Below are 24,768 nucleotides of genomic sequence, written 5' to 3'. Positions count from 1 at the left end.
AGGGATTTTTTAGTGTTTAGGATGGCAAAGGAATTTTTTTTTTAGTGTGGATATGGGTATTTGAATGCAAGGGATTTTTTAGGGTTGAGGGTGGGAATGTTTTTTTGGGTGGAAAGTGAAATTGTAAGGTTTAGGGTGGGTGTGGATTTTTGGGGGCAAGGGAAATGTTATGGTTTTGGGTGTGTATGGTTTTTTTGGGTGATAAGGGAATTTTTAGGGTTTAGGGTAGGTATGGATTTTAGGTGGTAAGGGATTTCTTAGGGATTAGGCTGGGTATGGGTTTTTGGGTGTTAATGAATCTTGTTGGTGTAGTGTTTGTATGGTGTTTTGGGTTGCAAGGGATTTTTCAGGGTGGGTAGGGGTTTTTGAGAGGCAAGTTAATTTTTAGGGTTTAGGGTGGGTGTAGGTTTTTGAGTGGTAAAATATTTTTTTAGGGTTTAGGGTGGATATGTTTTTTTGGATGGCAGAGGAAATTTTAAGGTTTAGGGTGGGTGTGGATTTTTGGGGGCAGGGGACATGTTAAGGTTTTTGGTGGGTATGTGTTTTTGGGTGATAAGGTAATTTTTAGTGTTTAGGGTGGGTATGGATTTTTGGGTGGTATGGTATTTTGCAGGGTTTGGGCTGGGTATGGGTGGTGAGGAATCATTTTGGAGTAGTGTTTGTATGGGTTTTTGGGTGGCAAGGGATTTTTTAGGCTTTACGGTGGGCATGGGTTTTGGGTAGCAAGGGATCATTTAGGGGTTAGGGCTGGTATGGGTGTTTTAGATGGTAATGAAACATTTAAGGTTTAGTGTTTGTATGGGTATTTGGGTCACAAGGCATTTTTTATGGTGGGTATGGGTTTTTGGGTGGCAAGTTAATTTTTGGGGTTTAGGTGGGTATAGGTTTTTGAGGGCACACGGAAGGGATGTCTATGATCTCACACATTCTCTTTGGCATCTGTGGCAATATTATAGTCACACACCATCTCTATAGGGACCTCAACATCTCTATAATCACACAGTATCTCTGTGGGGACCAGGGCTTGTCTATAATCACACACTATCTCTGTGGGGACCTCAACATCTCTATACTCACACACTATCTCTGTGGGGACCTGGACATCTCTATAATCACAAACTATCTCTGTGGGGACCTCGACATCTCTATTATCACACACTATCTGTGTCGGGACCTGGCATGCCTATAGTCACACTCAGTCTCTTTGGCGACAGTGGTAATACTATAGTCACACACCATCTCTGTAGGGACTTAAGTATTCCTGTAACTACGCACAAGCTCTGTATTGGCTTCAGCATCATCAGCTTCGCATTCTCGGTATGGGGGTTTGTGAATACTTAAAATTGGTAAAGTTAGACTTTTGGTCTAAGCTTACATTTGTGAAACTGAAAAGTAGAAACGTTCAATTTTTTGTCTAAGTTTACCTTTGTGAACCGGGCCCTATTTTAATGAGAACTTAAACACAATCATCTTCATGGACTATATCTGTGGGGACTTAAACATCGCTATAATAACATACTAACTTTGTGGGGCTTGAAAAAAACTATAATAAAACACTATCTTTTTGGGGACTTGAACATCACTATAAAAACATACCATCTCTTTGGGGACTCGAGAATTCCTGTAATTAAACACAAGCTCTAGTTTGACTTGAAGCACCATGTGATGCCATTAGGCACAGGGTCAAGACTGATTTGCATATAGCTGGGTCCGAACTGGGGTGGCTAAGTGAGCTAAATTACGATGAGGGATTCAACCCAGATCTGTGACTGGGGGTGAGTGATTGAAAAGTTTCAGCACTCAGTCCATCATCTTGTGTTTGCTTTGTTCGCCCTAAGTTGGCAGGAAATGCCCAGACATGGGTCCCTTGCTCCGTTTGCCACTGGAGTCAAGCACGCATGACTGATGAGGGGGTGTTACCCCAAAGTCAGTCCCAGGATGCTCATTTCCAATGAAGGGAAGACCTGGCTTGGCAGTTCGGGCTGGACTGTTCCCATGAGGCAGAGGGTAAAGACTGATTTGCATATAGCTGGGTCTGAACTGGGGTGGCGAAGTGAGCTAAAGAACAAAGATGGGTTTAACCCAAATCTGTGACTGAGGGTGATTGTTTGAAAAGTTTCAGCACTTTGTCCATCATCTCCTTGCGTTTGCTTCGACTTGAACATAATCAGCTTCACATTCTCTGTATGGGGCTTTGTGAACATTGAAAAGTAGTAAAGTTCGACTTTTGGTCTAAATTTACCTTTGTGAATTGGGCCATATTTTAATGAGGACTTAAACACAATCACCTTCATACACTATCTCCGTGGGGACTTCAACATTGCTATAATAACACACTATCTTTGTGGGGACTTGAACATCACTATAATAACACACTATCTCTGTGGGGACTTAAACATCGCTATAATAACATACCATATCTGTGGGGACTTGAGCATTCCTATAATTACACACAACCTCTGTGTGGACTTGAACATCATTAGCTTCACACTCTTTATAATGGGATTTAAGCTTTGAATGTACACATTATTTCTATGGAGACTTAAACACAATGATCTTCACCCACTATGTCTGTGGGGACTTGAACATCTATTTTGGCAAAAATGTAAGCAGCTAATCAAGCTCTGGGTTCCACTTGACCATATTCCTTAGTTCCATATGTTAATTTCTTTATGTGTTAGTAACGCTAACCACGGAAGAATCTCCCTACCAATGCCGACTTGTTCCGGAGGACCTAACAGATGGAGGGCGCTCCAGGCCCCGGAGGCATTCATCCAGCTTTGTTTAAGGAGGATTCGGCCTTCTGGGCTTCTAAGCTATCGCCACTCTTTACTTCCATCTTATAAAAGAATGTCATTCCGACCTCTTGGCAAGGTTCAATTTCTCGCGCCAATATTCAAAGGAGGGGCCAAGAAATCTCCAGGGAACTACTGATTGGTCGCCCAGATTGACAATGAAGCAAAGTACTTCGCTGGGACACTGCTCAACTCACTTCCGGCATGGGCTGACAAACATTCACTGATTCCTCCGAACCAAACCGGCTTCACAAGTGATACAGGAACTTCAGGTAATCTCATGGCTCTCTCTTGCTTGATAGACCAGGCGGTAACTTGCTCTAATTTGTTCTACATGGGATTCATAGACTATAAAGCTGCATTTGACAACGTCAACAGGGCCATGCTCTGGCAGAAGCTTTCCAGACTGAATATCCCAAATGATCTTTTGAGAGCCACACAGCTTCTGCACTGGGACACATGGGTCAGGACTAAGATCGGGGACGGCTCCAGACTTTCACGACCGATCGCAACAACTAAAGGACTAAAACATGGATGTGTTCTGGCCCCCACACTTTTTAATCTATTCTTATTGGATTTCCCAGAATCCCTAAACAAGGTAAACTCTCATGCTCCTAAACTAGCCAGCTTTCATCTGTCAAACCTCCTATACGCCGACAACGTAGTTCTCCTAAGCAACACAAAGATTGGCCTACAAAGACTTATCTACGCCACGGCCGAATACTCAACAAAGAACGAGCTCCAGATAAATAATAAGAAAACGAAAATTTTGGTGGTCCGTCCAGGAAGGCCCAAGAAGCTGGCATGGGTCCTAAATTCTGAAAGCATCATAGAATCCAAGTGCCACAAGTATCTAGGAGTTCTCTTTGATAACAACAATAGTTTCAAAACCCACCTAGAAGAGCAAAAAAACAAGGGAGTTGCACTATCATTCGCCCTCGGTTCTATTCATAAGAAGCTTTTTGGCCCAACATTCGCCCCAACACTGCAGGCAGCACAGGCAAGAGTTATTCCTACACTAACATACGGAAGCGAGATCCTAAAAGGGCTTGATAGTGGCCAGTTGGATAAAATCACCTGCCCAAAATAGGCTGAAACTGGGCATCTGCAACTAATCACTGGCCAGATTGATGAGCTTCTTAATGTGCTGCCACAAACTGAGTTCATCTAAAGAAGGCAGCTTAGCGCAACACCTATGGTTAAATCTGCACACGAAACGATGGTGGGCAGGGTACGATTATTGGGCAAGAGGACTTAAAACTTTAAGCCTGAACGAAGTTTGGGATTTACAAGTTAGTCATAACGAATTTAAAAGGCTAGGAAAAATAAGTGTAAAAAAGCTCTCTTTACTAAAAGATAAGGCAAGTCTCGCAAGAAGAAGTCACGTCTGGATGACTCTTAGATCGTATGATCAGCTGAAGCCTCAAGGGTATCTAATCCTGCAATTCACCGCACGCACTAAACTTTGCTTCTTAAAACTAAGAATGGGAGTGATTAACCTGTCCTGCCGTCTTCCCAAATGGAAAAGAGAACAAGTTCAGCACTTCTGCCGGCTTTGTGGAAACCAAAGGGAAGACATAACACATATCCTTTGCCTGTGTCCAAGTCTGTTGAAGGAAAGAAGGTCCCTTTTACGGAGAGGCAGGATCAGTAACACGGTTAGATCATGCAGAGCCGCAGTACTAGCCTGCTTTGATCCACGGAACACTAACCTAAACTGTGCTCTAGTAAGGTTTATGGTTCATGCTGCAAAAAAACTAGGGGAGGTGATTCATTAGCAGCAACCTCCATTAGAAAAACAACCATCAGAACCTCCTTGAAGGACTAGAGGGGCGCAATGCATAGGTCGGCACACTCCGGAACTCGATTTCCAAATCTTGGTCATCACCATCAATGAAACAAAGGGTTAACACTAACGTGTCGGGGAAAGTGCAATTACAATTGTGTATTCTGTAAAATGGGGGGGCCTTTTATCAAGAACGGGGGGTTATTTTCTTTAATGTGGGACTCGATTTCCAAATCTTGGACATTACCACCATTGCCCCAAAGGGTTACATTTAACGTGTCGGAGAAAGGGTAACTCCGTAAAACGGGGGACACGGAGGTCTTTTATAATGGACTGGGGTTTTATCTTCTTTTTAATGTGTAATAATTTTCTTATCTTTTGTAATTTGCAATGTTTTTTTAAATCATGCAATAAAGTTTAAAGTAAAGTTTAAAGTATTATTATTTATGTGTTAGTTCCCTTTTCGCCTAAGATTTTAAGCACTGATACATCAGTTAAATACAGCTTTAAGGGTCTTTCTTTAAGCATGATATGATATTTTCTGGTACATTATCATAATCTATCTATAATGTATACCCCTAGTATATATGCAGCAATTCATATGAATAGATTATAATGTTGTTTGTGTATATTGTTGATAAAATACACATTTAGCCATGTTCCTTCGACTGTATTCATTCACAAATAGTGATACGGACTAGGTCCCCACAAAGATGGTAGCACGTGTTCAAGTCTCCACAAGTATGGTGCTGTGCGCACAATTAAATAACAATATATTTGCAAATTTGAAGCAGGTTCCTGTATCATGAATTCTTTCTTAAACATTTTCTGTTATTAGTGTATTTCAAAAACATTGGGAAAGGTTAGTCCCCACAAGCAGGTATTCACACATAGTCCCCACAGGGGGGTGTGTGTGTGTTCTGACCGACTCATATGAAGCAGAGACTTCTATCCCTAGCATGGATAATGATGCCTTCAAAATAATTATTCCAAAAAGAAATGCGTTTCTGCATGCTCGAGACCCTTAATTAACCCTGGATGTAGTTCGCGAAATAGCACTATGCATAGTGCGCTGTTCGCGATGATTATTTTCCAAGCTCGCGGGCAAGCAAAAAATGACCGCTACACTACGCTAGGCGTGTTTGCACTGTGCTACTTGCAATTCGCGTAGTGCGAAGTAGCGCAAACTTCGCAAACTACACGAGCGTAGCGTAGTGCTTTGCCCAGGCTTACCCTTAATCAAGTTATGTCAAACAGAAGATCCCTACCTATAAAAGATGGAGGATATAACTGAAGTACCGAACCCCCAAAGAAATGCAGAAAACATTTTTAATATTAATAAAAGTGGAAAAGACTAAAGTAAACAAAAAATACAGAAGATCTAAACCCCCACAGCAGACTGGGAGGTCCTAGCACTTCAGATAAAACAGGAGGTCTAAGCACCTCAACTTTTAAAGGAGGACTTCGTTCCACAAATATATTGGGTGTCTTAAGCAGCACAACATTTCAAGGTGTCCAAAGCAGCACTAACCACCTGAGTGCTCTTTATAGCATCCAAAATATCGATATGGGGGAAGAAGGTTACAGCTATTCCAACCTAATAGACTAATAAGCACTTGACTTAGACACGGATGATTTAGAATTTGACAGTCAAGTTACAGAGGAAGAACTCCCATCATCGTCAAATGAGATCATAACTAACCCCTTAGGCAAGGAGATGTTCTCTCCATATAATAATATTAAACACTCAAGAAGCTCAGAATGGTGGCCTCAGGAGCACGTGGAAAAATTCATTAAAAAATGGCTCAGAAATCCTCTGGAACGAGAAACACGGAACATCCTGAGGGTGGAATGTTCCAGACCTGCCATACAAGAAAAGGTTTGCCAGACTCCCAACTTTCGCCCTGAATTCATCAAGTTCCTCTTAAAACTGGGAAGAGATCCAAGAAAAGGTATGGAGAGATCACTAAAAGCGTGCCAAGACCGCCTGCTGGACATTCTCGACCCTTTGGCTAGACTAATCGATATGGCAGAAGAAAGCCATATCAAAGGTACCGCACTTGACACTGAACTGGTCAGAAGATCCTTTTAGGCAACACCAACGCTGAAATGAATGCAGAAAGAAGAGTGTTTCTCTCCAAAATCAACCCTAAATTAGGCAACATGGCCGCCAAAGAAACTTTCCAGAATCCTAGGGCCTGCTATTCGGTGAAGACATGATTAAGACTCTGGGAAAATTTGTGGCAACATTCACAGCCCTCGACAAAGCCCAAAGTAACATGAGACGTGTCTTCAATGCAAATATTTTGGGACTGGCTGGAAGAAAGGGCCGTTCGACCAGCCTTTTCTACCAAAGGCCCTTACTTTAGACACGGAAGATTCAGTATACCCTACCAAACATCAACCTACCCTTCACCGTTCTACCCCCAGAGAGGAAAAACAAGCTTCTCCAGAGGGTTTAGGCAACACAGTCTACCCCCCAATCAGCTTCCAAAGTGAGTACCTTCATTCCTAATTCTTCTTTTTCCCAGCAAAAGGTGGGAGGCAGACTCAGAGATTCTTTTCTCAGGGCTGGAAAAGAATTACACAAGAACCGTGGATCCTACAAACCATCCAAGGTTTCAGAATAGACTTCTCTGATTACCCAATACAAACTGTGGCACTGAGAACTCTATCACTGACAAAAGAACAACCCAAAATAGTAGAGGAAGAAGTTACCGCTACACAAAGGGGCAATTATAGAAGTGCCATGGGATCACAAGACGTTTGTAAGTACCCTCTACCTCATTCAGAAAAAAAGAGAGAGGGTGGAGACCAGTTATAAACCTAAAAGATCTAAACAAATTCCTAGTTTACAGACACTTCAAGATGGAAGATATCCATCTCCTGAGGGATATACTGTGATAGAAAGACTGGCCAGTGAAACTAGACTTAAAAGACGCCTACTTCCCCATTCCCATGGCGAAGGAACATCAACCTTACCTCCAATTCATTTGGAACAACCACTTATTCCAATTACAGGCTCTCCCCTTCGGCTTATCATCTTCCCCTGGTGGTTCACCAAAGTAATGAGGAGTGTTGCGTCATTCCTAAGAGAAAGGGGACTACGGTTGATCGTCTATCTGGACAACATCCTTATCATCTCCCAACACCACTCCCAGTTCTTACAAGATCCGAATGTAGTAACAAACCTCATAGAAAGCTTAGGATTCATAATAAACATAGAGAAATACAAACTGACCCCGTCCAGGTCCCTGGAATTCTTAGGCTTCACTGTAGACACAATGAAGTGCCTTTTCTTACCGCCACAAAAGAAGATAGCAAAAAATACGAAAGAAATAAGTTTAGTTAAAAAAAAGAATCCCTAACCCTAAGGGAACTAGCAGACTCCTGGGTCTTCTCTCCACCTTAATACAAGCTATTTTCTGGGACCTCTGAGCTACCAGGCTCTCCAAAGTGTAAAAGCGAGAGCTCTAAGGTCACTTCTGTGGTATGGAGATCAAATACAATTACATCCCGAAGCACAATTGGAACTAATAAGGTGGTTAAACAATCTAGATGCTTGGAATGACAAGGTCATTTTTGGGAGTTCACCTGAATTTATAGTAGAATACGATGCAAGCCTTCATGGCTGGGGGAATTGCCTTCTCGACCAGCACATGGGTGGAGTATGGTCACAAGTAGAAAGCTCACATAACGAAAACTACCTAGAACTGACTGCAGGATTATACGCTGTAATGAGTTTCAAGCAATCCCTTCAAGGGAGATAAGTTATTCTGAAAATGGACAATGTATCAGCAGTTGCTTATATAAATCGATTAGGGGGTTCCAAATCAGCAGATCTCTTGAACATAGCCAAAAAATCCTGGATGTTCTGTTTGGAACACAAAACTGTGTAGAATACCTTCCGGGAAAAAACAAACGCCTCTGCAGATTGGAACTCCAGATTCCGCTTTGACCGCAGCAATTGCAAACTCAACGAGGGTGCATTCTCTGCTCTAAACCAAATATGGGGCATGCTAAAAACTGATCTGTTTGCAAGCAGACTGTCCTTCCAGGTAAATAATTACTTTAGCTGGGTGCCCGACCCAGGTGCTCTAGCAGTAAATGCCTTCCTCTAACCCTGGAACGAAACCCAGGCTTACAACTTCCCCCCTTCGCCATGATACAGCGAGTCCTCCAGAAACAGGAACAGTGCTCCCTAGTACTAGTGACACCCTTTTGGCCATCCCAGGCATGGTTCCCCACAACATTGGACCTAGCTTACAAAATTCCCTTGCTCCTTCCAGCCAAGAAAGAACTTCTAAGAGACATAGACAGAAGAGTTTACCCCTAGTTCAGACTGAGACTTTGAACCTTCTTGCTTGGAAAGTGTCAGGAGATCCAATGAAATCACTGACCTTTCAAGAAGGGCTGCAGCTCTCCTCAGGGAATTATGGGCCCCAGGCAACCACTACAGATATAACAGCATCTGGAGAACATGGGTACTCTGGTGCCTGGAAAGGAACTTGGATTCTGTGGAGGCTCCTATTGTACACATCGTAAACTTCATTGTAGAGCAATTTGAAAGGGGTCTCAGTTACAAATCAATTAACTGCTACAGATTAGCCACCTTAGAAGGTCACGCTTTAGTAAACGGAAAACAGTAGGCAATAACGTCATAGTATGTAGAGTATTAAAAAGTATTAGACTCAGGAGACCCCCTAAACCTAAATACTAAATACTGTGGGATGTCAATCTAATTCTGAACTTGTTCACAACTTGGCTTATTAACAAACACCTAGATTAAAAAAAGGCTATCCTTTAAACTCGCCTCACTCCTTTGCTTAATCTCCTGCCGTAGAGATTCGGACGTCAAAGCCTTAGAGATCAGTAATAGAGTTTATGATATGTTCGGTGTTAAATTCGGGAGTATAAGAAGAATTAAAAATATGACAGATACAAACTTCTATCCAAAGTTCGATGCTTGCAAAAAACTATTGTGGTAGACTGTATGAAAGAATACGAGTCGAGAATGAGAGAACATCTCATGTGTGGTGAGAATCAACTACTCATATTCAGGTTAAACCCCTTAAACCCGTAAATTCAGCCGCAATAGCGAGATGAGTCAAATGTGCCATGCAATTAGCCGTTATTGACCTCAAAAAATTCCAAGCATATTTCATTAGAGGCACTATGGCAAGAAAATCGGGGTAAATTGGATGACATTCTTAAGGCAGCTGACTGGTCTAATGCACACACATTTGCAAAACACTATTATAAACCAATCGAACATATGTTAGATGTCGTATTACAAAGCTACCAACATGCATAATGGTAGCCTCCGGTCTTGTAATGAAATTGCGATTCTCTTAATACCATGTCAAGAGAATCTGAATTTCATTAAAGACACAGAGGCTAACATTACCCCTCCTTGTCCCTCCCCACAGTTGGACAAGAATTTAAGAAAGAAGAGCTATATTTTGTTACAAATTCATCCTTTATTGTTAGTATCATTGCTAAGCTTATACAACATTTATTGTATTATTTATATTTGTCACTACATGCCTCTTTCGATGTCTTAAAATTTTCCTTTTAGTCACTCATACTGTTTTCATTTCAGATAACTCAACATAAATAATTCGCCCAGTGTCACCACCTTTCAGAAGCAAGATCTTCGGAAAGAACCAAGAGTGACACTTTTGTTAAATTCTCCTCATCCTTCTCCATCTGAAATACAAAATTAGTTTAAAGAGAAAGTTACTTCTTGAAGATTTCCTAATATATTTCATTGCATTTAAAAGAGGCTATGCTCATGGCTATTGTACACGCTGAAGATTCTGTTCTGGAACTATTTTACTTTATTGCTTCTAAGTGGCTTCTAAGTGGCTACTTGGAGTCAGCATTAAAAAGAATATGCATAATTTTAGCCTTTGTGTCGTTAATGAAATGCTAACAGAAGTAGAAGACAGAACCAGGGATGATGCTTTCAACAAGGAGCTATGAACAGAACCTCTCCCTAGTCAACTTATATCTTGCAAAGGACCTTGTTAAACAAGATAAATGGGCAAAGGCATTATGAAGATCCCTATGGCATCCATCACCCATGCCCATGGAGCTGGCAGTAAGAAACAATTTTGCAAGAGAGCCTTTTGTTTGGAGGGTGGAGGGGAGAGCAAAGAGTTTCAACCTGGGTTTCCTAAACTTCACCAGTAGTGTCTCGAATAACAGAGGACAAAGAGACATTGTCACTTAGGAGAGGACTTGAGATCTGACTCAATCTGTCTGCAAGCCAATCCTCTGTCCCCGGTAAATAGATTGCTGACAGAGGGAGGAGATTCTCCTCTGCTCATACTCCTATAATCTCATCTAGATGGGCTAAACGCAGAACTCTGGAACCTCCCAGGTGATTGAAATCGACCCTAGTGACTTGATTGTCTGTCCGAACCTGAACCACCTGATTTTGAAGTAGCGGAGCAAAGGATGGAAGGGACTTGTACACTCCTGCCAAGTCTTTCCAAATGGAGAACACTGCTTTCTCTTGCGCTAACCAAAGTCCCTGAATGAATGCTTCTCTAGGGTAGCACACCAACACAGACTGCTGCCATCTGTCATTATAATACAGGGAAAAGGTGGGGGATAAAGAAATTCCCTTTGACTGATGGGAGGGATTAAGCCACCATTATAATTTCTAAGTTATAATGACAGCCACAGGCACTAATGATTCATAATCTTTTGAGGCTGGATCTCAATGGACAAGAATATGAGTTATCAAAGAGTACAAGTAAAACCAAGGAACTACAGCTAGGACAGCAGAGTTGCAAAGTTGGAGGAGAGATCTTGGATGAGACATCAACTTCTGCTACCTTAGGGGAGTAAGAAAGGCTGCCCCAAATCTGTCCTGAAAAGGGCTTTGATGAATTGGCAACTCTGCACTGGATAACGACGAGACTTCTTTCTATTCAGCAGAAATCCATGTTTTCTCAGAAAGTCACATAACTGATGAACTGACTCCGGCCTTTAGAGAGAAATGGGGCGAAGTTTAACCAGTGTTCAAGGTTTGGAAAAAGCAGGATTTCCAAATCATTGAGATTACCATCAATGGAGCAAAAGACTTTGTAAATGCTCTCGGAGCTGAAGATAGACCAAAGGGTTGGACACAGCACTGACAATGTTCACAGATGACCAAAATCTTAGATATCTTTGGGAGTCTATGTGGGTGAAAATATGAAGGGAGGCCAAGAACATTCCTGGAAAAAACTAGGGGGGACTATGTTTTGGAGAGGTACCATCTTGAAATTCTGGTAAGGGATGAAACAGTTTACCCTCTTCAAGTCTAAAATGAGTATGAAGTTCTGCGAAGGTTTTTATGATAAAAACATCAGGGACTAAAAATGTAGACCCTTTTGCTCTTCTGTAACTGGAGTGATAGCACCTTTAGAAGCAGTTCCTGTACTCCTTTTAACAAATCCTGACCCTGTTCTGGATTTCAAGAGGTTGGGGTTGCACAGAATGATCTTCCAGGAATAGAAAGAAAGTCTACTGTGCATCCCTGAGGGACAATCTAGAGAACCCAAGGATCCTATACTGTAGATCTCCAAATGTTTGCAAACTGAAGAAGCCTTCCTTCTTTCTTGGCATAGTATTGACTTTTGAGAGGGAGAAGGAGTTGGAAAAATGACTGGCTGAAGCCAGGGTTTGTCTCCGAGGGGCCTATCCATCCATGATTAACACTTTGAAAAGGGCTGACTGGATCCCCTAGAAGAAGAAGAGGCAAAAGCGTATGAAACCCAAAGTGTCTACCATGAGAACTTGTGATCCTCAGCATCAGAGTTATCAACTTGTGATCCTCAGATGACTTCTTGACCCAATCTTCTAGCTGAGGACCTAATGAGTTTGTTTTCATTGACAGTTAAATGACTGACCTTAGCCTTCTGTGAGTTACTGACTTTCCAGCGCCTCATCCAAAGGTGTCTTCTAGCAGAGATTGCAGATCCTGAAGCAGAAACAGCAGCAAACAGACCATAAAAAGAAATATCAGATGAAAATCTGACTTCTTGTTCCATCAAAGATAGTCTTCCTGCACAGTCTTCACTTTGGCAAAGCTTCTATGCTAGAGCCTAAAAATCATGAAGTCTAGACTGTACTGTGTAGGTGGTGTAAGTGCAAGCTCTCAGTGTACAATTGGAGGCAGTGTAAACTTTTTTAATGGCTCCTACATCTTTTATTTTTTATTGGTAGTATCCACTAGAACAGCATTTTCTGAGATAATAGTTCCACTGGATGACAGACCAGGCATGAGAAAGTCTACCTTGATCTCTAAAGAATCTGGAGTACGTTTAATTAACTTAGTCAGCTCAGGACCCTTACTATATCTGCCTCCTGGGTCTACTTCTTCTTCAGACAAATCAGTATCTTGATCAGGAAGCGATGGCCTTTTATCCTCTTTAGCAGGTGGAGGGCTCTGGCTTTGAAGGCAGCCTCTATTGCTTTATTTATCCCTTCTTGAAGAAAATCAAGCTGTTGTTGGTCAGGAAGCTGGCTAGAGGAAGATCACCAGACCCTTCATTGGAGGATTCAGCCTGCAGTACACTTTCTTTTGCAGGGCAAGTTTATCTCCATACTCCCAGCCTCCACCTCTTTAATACCACTAAGAAGGCTCTCGAAGCTACAGGCTGAAAGAGAAGGGAACAAAGTAGCCAGCATAGCCGAATGGTTAAAGGGATGCTACTTACCACGTACTTCAATCCTATTAAAACAGAGCCACAATAATTTAGACTTCTCGTGGGAATGCTGCCATGTCTGGATCAGGTGAAGCAGTTCCACCAAAGAAAAGAGCCATTTTGATTTAGTGCTACTAATCGCCAAGCAGAGGATTGTCACACCAAATAGAACTTAGCCCTAAATAGGAAGATTAAAAAATGGAGGAAAGGCTCTGCTTAATTTCATGACATACAGGAGGAGTATATCCATTCTTATCCCTTACTATAATCACCAGTCTCTTCTTTGTGTGACTTTACATCTTGTACATTTGCAATTTTTTTTCTGTGTGTATCTTTTATGTAACACATGTAATCCTAAGTCCTTATGTTTTGCAACTGGTTCTTATGTAAAGCGCTCTGACACCTTCGGGTAAAGTTTGCACTATAATCCAATCCAATCCAAAAAATCTTTATTTCGGCCATTTAGACCATAAAAGATGCATAAAAGAACATACAACATTTTAAAACCACATTTTATACATGTAATGCAAATGGATACAAATTTAGGGAGTTAAAATTAGATGAGATAAAAATGAATAAGAAAGATATATCACAGTTATATCAATTGAGGTAAGATAAACATTAATATAAAAACTTTACCGTAGGGAGCTAAAAATTATTTTGAGACAGTGGCCGGAACTATCATCCTATGTTGGTAAAACCTTAATCAACTTGGACCTAATACGCCAGATGGCGAACAAATATTTTGAGACTGCAAAAACAATGTGGGGGGAGGAATCAGATTTCAATATTCTATATGAAGTTGAACAGTTTCTTATTGCCATGTTTCTGCATAGAGGCACCAGCCAATACTTCCTTGGGGACCTATAGGTGGGACAGAAAAACAAGACATGGATTTCCTCCTCATCACAGGAATTGCAGCCAGGGCATAATTTGTCCCCTCCATTGGTCCATTTACTCGTAAAGGATTTAAGGGGTAGGGTTCCGAACTGCCACTGTATAAAGAGCTTCCTTGCTGCGACCGGGTAAATAAAATCCAAAAAAGATTCAAATTTATAGGTATTTTTGGATTGGGTAAAACAGTGGGTTAAGGTGCCAATGCTAGGTGCAGTCATTTGGGATACAAGATTTTGTTGCTTGTAGGCTTTCACTAGTCTTTTCCGAGGGACCTTGTTACAACCAATTTCAGGGGCCAGCCACAGTTCATTTAAGCCTAGCCGGAACAATTCTTTTTTGACAAAAGTTAACCAGGGGATCTTGTCATTAACGTTTAGGTTCATAACATGCACAAGATCACGCCTGTAGTGGTTAAGCTCCTTAGTTGACCAGAGTCTATGCCAGAATCTTATAGGATTGAGTTCAGCATCCTCCCTAATAGACGATAAGCCCAAGTCAAGACGTAGGGGAAGCAAGGGAGTTGCAGCTGGGAGGGCCAAGAGACGCCTCATGAAATTGTTCTCAACACGTACCAACTCATTTGCAGCTTGGTGTCCCCAAAGTTCGCTGCCATATAATGCAGCAGGTTTTGCTTGGGTTTTGTACATCTCAACTGCGGGGGCTATGGGTTTATATGTTGAGGTATTAGTAATCTTCAGGATAGCCCCGGACAGTTGAGAAAGCCTTATTCGCGAGCTTGCAATCTGTGGACACCATGAAAGATTCTCTTGGAGCGTTACGCCCAGGTATTGAAATGTTTTTACCCTCTCTAAGACCGTGGAGTTTAGGGATGGGTTGGGTCTAGTTGTGGAGGAGGGGTTAAAGATCATATACTTGGTCTTCCCGGCGTTGATCTCGAGGCCGAACTGCCTGCAGAAGAGATCAAAGCCATCCAGAGTTCTCTGAATTCCCATAGACGATTTGGAAAGCAGGAGGGTATCATCAGCAAACATAATTGCCGGTACCCTCCTGCCTGCCAGGACCGGGGCGCGTTGTCTCCAACATTGGCTAAATGCGAGATGATACTATTCACATAAAGACAAAAAAGGGTTGGGGCAAGGACGCACCCCTGCCTGACCCCCCGGGAAACAGGGAACCTTTGTGTCAAAGCACCACCCCGCCCACAACGCACCTGGGCAAAATTACCCAGATGGAGTCTTATGATTGCCTGGAGTAAATTAATGGGTACTCCCATCTCCCTCAGGACCTCCCAGAGTTTTTTCCGTGGTACAAGGTCAAACGCTGACCTCAGGTCTACGAACACCATGTATAATCTCCCGCCCTCGATGGTCACCGTTTTCCAATAAAGGAGAACGAGGCGGAAGATTTGGTCCATGGTGGACGTATTTTTCCTGAAGCCAGCCTGGAGAGGACTTAAAATTTCATTTTCCTCCATCCAATCCATGAGTTGGTCCAATAAAAGTCGCGAATAAATCTTCTGGGGGACATCTATCAGGCTGATCGGCCTGTAGTTGGATGGGAGCTGAGGACAGCCCTTCTTGAAGATAGGGACTATCTCTGCCCCCAGCCAAGTGCAGGGGATCGCCATTCCACATGCTATTGAGTTGAAAAGGATGAGAAGGTAGGGCGCCCAAATCTCTGAATGGGACCTGAAGAGGTCACCAGGTAGTTTATCAAGGCCAGGGGCCTTACCCATTGCTAGGCCATCTATTGCACTGGCCACTTCCCCTAACGTGAACTCCAGAGTATCTCCAGGGAGGGAGAGGAGTGTTGCAATAGTGGCATCAGTGTTTTCTAATTCATCTGCATAAAGTTTCCCAAAATGGTCTTCCCATATATGTGCAGCTATATTGGGTTCAACTGCAGCTTTGGGTTCCCCATAGCCAGTGGAGACTATGGACCAAAATCTTCTAGTATCCTTAGCTATTAGTGCTGCTGAAAGATCGTGCCATCTATCCCAGTCCCAGTCTGACCTCGCACGGGCCATAATGTCCTTGTACAGTTGTCGCAAAGCGGACACCCTGGTACGGGGGGCACCCTCTTTGACTGCAGCAATAAGATCAGATTTGGCCTTTCTGCAGTCAGAGTTATACCAAGTGGAGGTTCTGGTTTTATGCTTGGGTTTAGGTACCTCTGGATAGAGGACCTCTCCCAAAGTTCCCACTATGTCTTCATGTATGGAAGGTAAGATTTTAAATAGGTCCTGAGCACTGGAGCGACTGATTATTTCATCCAAAGCCTCAAATCTTGGGAGGACGAGGTTGTAAATGTTCCCAATATTTTCTTCCGACTTGGAGAATTTCTGCCATCTCACCCTACGCCTGTTAGAGGTTAATACAAGGTTTCCCCGTTCATCTCCTTCCCCCGGAGAGGAGAGTCCGGTGTGCTCAGGAAGATAGCGCAAAGTAAGTGAAAGGGCATTATGATCACTATCAGTGCGGGGGATTATATTAAAATCCTCAACCTTTGGCCACAGACTGGTATCACCAAAAATGTAGTCCAGTCTTGACTCATGGTTTGGTCTATTAAATGTGCATTTTGAGGGGGTGTCTGAGGGTGTGCGACCATTACAAGCTCTCAACGCATAGTTGAGAGTTAACGACATGATTTGAACCGCAAGTGGAGACCAGGATCTGGGATGGGGGGATTGGCACGGTGGTATACCCCAGTAATCGTCTTCTGCCATGAGCGCCCCTTCCCTCAAGCCCTCTAAGGGTTCAAAATGACAGTTAAGATCGCCACCCAAAATCACCTTATAATCTGACGGCAGCTGGCTCAAAAAAGACGCAAGGTCTTCTAGTGTAGTAGACTCCGCCGTTGGTCCTACTGGGCGGGAGTAAACATTTATTATTGCCAACTTCGGGGCGCCCGTCCAGGTTAGTAAAACACACTGGATATCCTGGGAGAGCGTGGCTATACTTTCCGCTATACACCCAGTGTGAGATGCTATCCACACCGCCAGACCGCCTGGGGGCCTTCCCCTTCCATTCCAAGTAGCAGGGATTTCAAATACAGCATAACCAGTCTTGTGAACCGGTTCCCTCGCCCATGTCTCTTGAAAAAGGCAAATCTCATTATTATTTATCAGGGAATCCCATTCTTCAGTTTGTATTTTGTTAAAAATCCCTGCAACGTTCCATAAAAGTACCCTCAGGGCTCTGGACTTAGTATGGAGTGTGGGGCCCTGGCCCTCAGAAGTAACTCCACCACTGCATACATGGGAGATGGAGAGCCGTGGGGGGGGGGGAGATAAACTGTGATTGCTTACAGCTGGTTGGGTTTGAGTTGTGCCATAGAGATCGCCAAGCAATTGCCGGGGAGGGTTAAAAGCTTGAGCAACAGAATTACCGTTAAGTTCACTTGAGGCCCCCTCTGCAGTAAAATGACCAGGGGAGCACCCCTCGAGTCAGTCACAAAAGTCTAAGCCAGAGAATGCTTCGAATCTGTTGCTAACTTCCAAGGGTGTAAAAGGAAGCAAGTGGTCCATCCCCCCCATTTGGGAGGAATGGTCCAAACTCCTATAATTGGAACCATAGCCCCTCTGAGGGACAAATTCACACCTATGAGCATTCTTTGGAATCAAGGTGTCAGGGTGCAAAGGAGGATAGTGGTTGGTTTGTTTAGGACCATTAATGCCTGTCAAGGGCATAGAGGGCCATGGACATGACAGGGGGGCCACTAGAGCTCTAGGGTAAAAATAGGTGAGATCACACGGCATGATGGATTTGCCAAGGTTCCCTGGCATCCAGCTCAGAATGTGCCTGACAGCTTCCGGGTCCCTGAAGTTGATCACAATCAGATCGCCTTCTATGTCTTTCACCCGCCCCCCCAACCAGGAGAGTCGGCGCACATGCACTATGTCCCCATTTACATTCCCAGGGAGTGGTCTGTTCTTAGACAGCCAATACATGGTCTTATTTTTGAGTTGTTGTGGGCCTTCTCGCTTATCAGGGTCAAGGGTGGGAACACCCGTAAGCACCACTACGTAAGGTAGTGATTCCGGAGGCAGTTCGACCTGAGGGATCCTACGTTTTTGTACTATACTAGGGGGTTCCCTCTCTTCAACCGTCTGAATTGGTCTAGGTAACATACTATTTCCACCCTTGGGAATGGCACCATTCGAGTGCATGTCAGGTCTAGAATCATTTTTAGAGGTTGAAGTTCCCAGGAGATTGTTTGCCACTATTTTGGTAGGGGGATTGGACACGGGGAGAGAGGCCGTTGTGGTAATGGTAGAGGTTATGTGAGCCGCCTTGGCTGAGTTGGAAGAAGTTGGGAGGGGCTTCTTGGGTACAGAGGGTTTTAAACTATTTGATGAGCTGGCTGAAGCTATCACTGTAGTAGATACGGGAACAACCATCTGGTTGTCCAGTTTATTGAGAATAGTCTGCTCCAGATTCCCTAACCGCTCTTCAATGGCCCGTAATCTGTCCATGATTGGGGAAGTGAGCGTCCTGAGCATTTGCCCAAGAAACTCCAAGGTGGGGGCGAGCGGGAGGATCTCCTCAGAATTTGGATTTGGAGGGGTAGTGACTACTATGGGAGATGGTGTGTCTTGTATGGTCACTATGGGAGTATCGAGTCTTGTGCCTTCAGTTGATTTAGAAGCAGAGGCTGTCCCCCCCCCCCTTGCCCTTGCCAAATTCAGTATGACTAGTTTTACCTTTTTGTATGGGGCCCCCCTTCCTCATTCTCTTTTTGGGCGGAGGACCATGATTTATCTGGGCCACAACCTTCCTCTGCAGATTTTTGGGGTTAATTTTTCCAATTTGGATGGGAGCTATCGGGGGATTCGGGGCTACATCAGAGTTACAAAGTGGTGGGGGGGCAGGAGGAGATGGACTGAAGGGATCCACAAGAGAAAGTGGCGCAGAAGAGATATCTCTTAAGAGTTCAGGGACACCCTGAGATGTAAAGGGGTCCTCAGTGATCAGCTCTGTACTAGGTAGTCGATTGGGCACGGATGTGCCCAGGGTGGATCTAGCCTTATGACCCTCGATGGAGCGACGACGCTCCATCCTTTTCTCTTCCAGAGCTTCTTCTCTTTCGATCTCAGAGATGGATTTCTTGAAGTAATTGTCCAATGTGCCCTTGTTGGGATTTGCCCCCGCTTTCCCAGGTGAGGCCATGTCCATTATAACAGAAAATAAACAACTATGGGAAGTAACCAAGAGCAACCGTCGTAATAGTTACCCAGCCAGCAAGATTAGAGGGACTTAACAGCCACTAGACAATCACATCAAGCGCGCGGTGCAGCACAATGAGGAAGCATACATTAAGTATTCATGTCCAGGGTATATGCCACAAAGACTCAGGGACGGGGCCCAGCCCAGCCTCACCAGCCACCTAACGGCCACACAACGGCCCGCTCTTTGCCCGGTCTTCGCCCTGGCCTTTGCCCCGCGCGCGTCCCGCGTGCGCGTGGCTGGGATGCAATATCAAAGGGAGTGACAGGAAGGGGCGGGAAGAGGACCAGCTGCGGCCGATCTGCGCCGCACAGCAGGCTGGTCCTCGCAGTCCCGCCTCTGGGCTTGTGAAAGGAGAGTACGTTTCAGTTGGCGCGTTGGTGCTCCGATGCACAACAGGGGAAGAATAACCAGATCCCTTGTGGAGAGTTGAGCCTACGAGCGGCACCCGCGGAGCGTGGGCCGCGAGGCGTTGTTTCTTGCAGGCAGATGAGAACAGGCAACCGGGACAGCACTCCCAGCACGGCAAAATGACAAACCCAGGCAGCACACTCTCCGCGATGATTTAAGCAGGTGAAAGGGGCGGGAAGAGGACCAGCTGCGGCCGATCTGCGCCGTACAGCAGGCTGGTCCTCGCAGTCCCGCCTCTGGGCTTGTGAAAGGAGAGTACGTTTCAGTTGGCGCGTTGGTGCTCCGATGCACAACAGGGGAAGAATAACCAGATCCCTTGTGGAGAGTTGAGCTTACGAGCGGGCCCCGCGGAGCGGGGGCCGCGAGGCGTTGTTTCTTGCAGGCAGATGAGAACAGGCAACCGGGACAGCACTCCCAGCACGGCAAAATGACAAACCCAGGCAGCACACTCTCCGCGATGATTTAAGCAGGTGAAAGGGGCGGGAAGAGGACCAGCTGCGGCCGATCTGCGCCGCACAGCAGGCTGGTCCTCGCAGTCCCGCCTCTGGGCTTGTGAAAGGAGAGTACGTTTCAGTTGGCGCGTTGGTGCTCCGATGCACAACAGGGGAAGAATAACCAGATCCCTTGTGGAGAGTTGAGCCTACGAGCGACACCCGCGGAGCGGGGGCCGCGAGGCGTTGTTTCTTGCAGGCAGATGAGAACAGGCAACCGGGACAGCACTCCCAGCACGGCACTATATAAAATCGCATTAAATAAATAAATAAATACATTTAAAAAAAATGGGTGGGGAGGAAGTCCGCAAAAACAGGCCTCTCTGTAAAAGCATAAAAAATGAAAAATAGAAATGCGATAAAGTAAAAAAAAATTTAAACATTTAAATGCATTAGCTAGGATAGATATCCATACAGAAACAAAATAGGATGCACTATAGAATTAGCCTCTCCTTATAGGTCACCACAAAGGAAGTAGGGTGACGGCCATATTGGTAGGTGCAAAATCGTTATTTTCTAGTATAGGTGAACTCTTTGCCGAAAAGAAATTACAACTCAATGGCTCAGGTCTGTGATGAAGAAGACTAACGAGGAAGGTAATGGTGCATCTGCATTCCAAAAAAGCTTATGCAGGCACTGCATGCTCTTTCTCATGCGAGTGAAGATAGCTACAACAAAAAGATGCCCACATCAAGCGTAACACTGTCAAAGCTACAGAAAAGACCCCTAAGAAACAAAAACTTAAGTACAAAGAACTCACGCTTACAACCACTCCTTAAACTAACGTCACCAGACTATTAGCAAATGAACAAAGATGAAAGCAAGATCTGGTGGCCAGAGGCGAAGTGGCCAGATACTCACTCACACACTCAATACAAGCTTATAGACAACAACATATAATCAATATATAATATCTTACAACGTTTGAAAATTTGGAACAAGATAAAAAATCTATATCTCATCTAGAAAAGCAAGGAAGAGGAAGCATGCTACTCTGCTGGGGTACTTATAAACATGACTCTATGGTGATTGAAGGTCACAGGCTTACTGGTAAACAAACGTTTCTATGTTGAATACATTTCGTTAATTTATTTTGTTTGAATATCTTTTATTGGTTTTCGTTGTTTATTCACAGTACATATCATAATGTTAAACAAGAAAATTCAACATAACATCCTGCAGTCGTACAAAGTTATTCAGTAATAGCAACAAGATGCCACAGGACATTGTTCATGTATCACATCACACAAAGCAAGAATGTGCTCAAGGGCACTTCATTTGCAAAAATAAATCACATATCCAAGAGGTGATAGGTTCATTTTGGAGAAGGAGAGTAAATTAGGAACCAAGAAATCGCAATTAGGCCCATGGTGTAACCTGATCAAATGGAGGAGGTTCGTGTGGTAGAAATGACTTTAGAGAGTGCGCAGCTGCATGGTCATAATAGTTGCACTCCTTGGGTTCTGTGGGTGTGGTACAGAGGGGTACGATTTACTAACTGTGTGTCTCTTTCGGCCCATATCAGGAAATAGATGTAGGACGTAGCGTCCCAGTCCGTACCGTTGATAGATGCTTGTAGGTGTAGGGCAGCATATGTATAGTCCGATATTCAGAACATCTTAACAACTATAAAAAAACTTGAAAAAAAGTGTTGAAACACTAAGGTGTGATATCATAAGAAAAGAAAGAGACAAACAAAATGTATATGCAAGAAGTATATCTGTGTGGTGTTACTAACGTGTGTCTTCGGTTCCGGGGAATGGCCAGTGTGGGAGCCGGGAGGTAAAAATCTACTACAAACAGGTTCCCCCTGTAAGGGAGGAGTCAACTCTTGTGCCATAAATGCGTCAGGCCCTCGGTGCTGTGGGGGGTAGGGTCCCCAATGTGTGGGTCAGTAGCGCAGTTACGTGGTGTGACTGAAGTGTGGTGCATACAGGTATCAGGCACTAAGCAATCGTGTAGGAGCACAGCCCCCTATCCCGCCTGCTTCCCAGGTAGGACCAGAGGAGGACATGTCTAATCAACTAAGACACACCCGATGGTCTGGACCCGCACACAAATCCATACACTGTTTCACCCCTTAACCAAAACTTTCTGCCCGTCACTATTGCACCTGGCAGTAGCTCGCAAATGCTATGTGAGAAGACCGTGGCGTCCGTGGCGGTATCGCCCAGATTCTTCCCGCTCAGCTGTCCGGCTACCCATTGCAGCTGTGCCGCTAGGTAGTAGAGTTCCTGATTGGAAACTGCCAGGCCTCCAGCGTCCGGAGGTGCGTAGAGTTTCTTCGGCGCCACGCAAGGTCTCCCAGCGTTCCATATAAGGCCTCTGAGTGAGGTTTCTAGCTCCCGAAATATACGGGCCGGGACATACACCGGGATGTTAGCATATTAGTACAATAGTCTAGGTAAGACTATCATCTTCGTCAGCGTGACACGAGCGGGCACATTTAGGCGGAGGGTCTTCCAAAAGGTCATCTGTGCTTGTAGGAAGGAGATGGCTTGCACCAGGTTGCCCTCTAACACATCGGGCAGAGTTCTATGGATATAGATTCTGAGATAGCGGAACATAGTGGGATACCAAGTGAGTCTCTCATTGCTAATGCTGATCTCACACTCCTGCGTATCTGTGCTGAAGGAATACACTCCAGACTAGGCCCAGTTAACCTTAAGCCCCGACATAGTCTCAAAAGTGCGGAAGGTGTCAGACAGGGTCAGCAGCAAGCGGGTCAGATCTCTGTCAGCATATAAAGAGACCGTGTGTAGGCCATCTGCTAGGAGAATCCCCCACTCTACGCCTTGCGCTCTCAGCAGTACTGCTAGAGGTTCCATCACCAGTGAGAAAAGTAGCGGGACAGAGGGCATCCCTGCCTGGTGCCCCTTTTGACGCCGATGGTGTCTGATAACAATCTACTGGAGCGTACTCGCACTGTGGGTTTCTGATATAGTAAGCCTACCATTTGGATGTAATCGTCCCCCAGGTCATATTTCCTCAACACTGCTACAAGGTAGGGCCACTCCACAGAGTCAAAAGCCTTTTCGAGATCAAGTACCAAGCACCCGGACCGGGGCCACCGCTGCGTTGCAAAACTTTTGCACTCTGAACAAGCGTCGGATTTTATGTTAGGTGCTTCGAGTGGGTACAAAACCCTTTTGGTCGCTGTGCACAAGGGTGGGGACCAAGGGGCTAATCACTGAGCTAGTGTGGAAGCTAGTATCTTATAATCAGTATTGAGAAGGGCCAGTAGGCGATATGAGCCTAGTTGTGTGCAGTCCCTGCCAGGCTTGGGGAGGGAAATGAGGTTGTCCGCATTCAAAGTGGGGGGGGGGAGGAGGAATCTGAAATGGCTGCAGTATATACTCTTAGAAGTTCAGGGATCAAAAGATCCGAGTAGGCTTTAAAAAATTCGGCCGGCAGCCCATCTGGGCCTGGGGATTTGCCATTAGAAAGGGAAAAAATGACCGTACGTAATTCGTCTGGTGTAAGTGGGGCTTCTAAATCATCGTGCTGCGTGTCATTTAACCTTGGAAGTGTTATGTCAGAGAGGTATTCAGTTATGTCAGCAAGAGGGACTCGCAGCCTAGAGCGTTATAATGCCTTGTAATGATCTACAAAGGCCGCGTGTATGCTGCTCTGTGTATATACCGCGTCCCCCTGACCGGTGCGTATCGTCGCCACAGGCACCGTCCTTGCATCTTGTTTGACCAACCAGGCCAGCAGTTTTCCCGGTTTGTCACCGAGATGGTGAGTGCGCGCCGAGTGGGCCGCATAATTAAGATGACATAGCTTCTCTAGTAGCCGTGCATGCTCTGTGTGTGCCTCCAGCAGCAACTCACCGTCTTCCTCCACCGCTTCCTGCTCCCTCGGAAGCAGGTCAGCCTCGATGTGTGTCAGTTCTTTATCCAACTGTTTCTGCATACCAGCCTGTGTACCCAGACAGTGACCTCTAATTACAACCTTGAATGCGTCCCACTCAATTTGGGGAGTGGATGCAGTGCAGTTGTTCTCTTCGAAATATTGAACAAGACATGTACATAGTGAGTTGCGAAAGGGAGCGTCAAGTAGCAGGTCAGGTTAAAACCTCCAGGTGGGTATAGGTGGGTGTGGACGTTCGCATGCCAACTCCAGGACGTGTGGATTGTGATCAGAGTGGGTGCCACCCATATAGTAGGTGTCAGTGACATGGGAGAGTAGCCGATAGCATGTACCAGTCTAGCCTGACATGTAGTGTGTGTGCGCTTGAATAATAAGAATATATTTTTGTGCTCGGGTTACGACTCCGCCAGACGTAGTGCAAATCCCACTGTAAGGTCCAGTTTGTTAGTGCTTTCATAGCCCCATGCACAGGAGTGCCAGATAGGGGCGAGAAAGAGCGGTCCAGAGCAATATCAATTTATGCAATTATAGTCACCCCCCAACACCCAGGGGACCCCATGCCAAGGCGCCAATACTGCAAACAACTGCGCAAAGAAACCCCCCTGTCTTTATTCGGGGCATATAATG

Source organism: Lissotriton vulgaris, chromosome 12 (assembly GCF_964263255.1).
Source record: "Lissotriton vulgaris chromosome 12, aLisVul1.2, whole genome shotgun sequence".
NCBI classification, from domain to species: domain Eukaryota; kingdom Metazoa; phylum Chordata; class Amphibia; order Caudata; family Salamandridae; genus Lissotriton; species Lissotriton vulgaris.
This window is presented reverse-complemented; position numbering follows the sequence as displayed.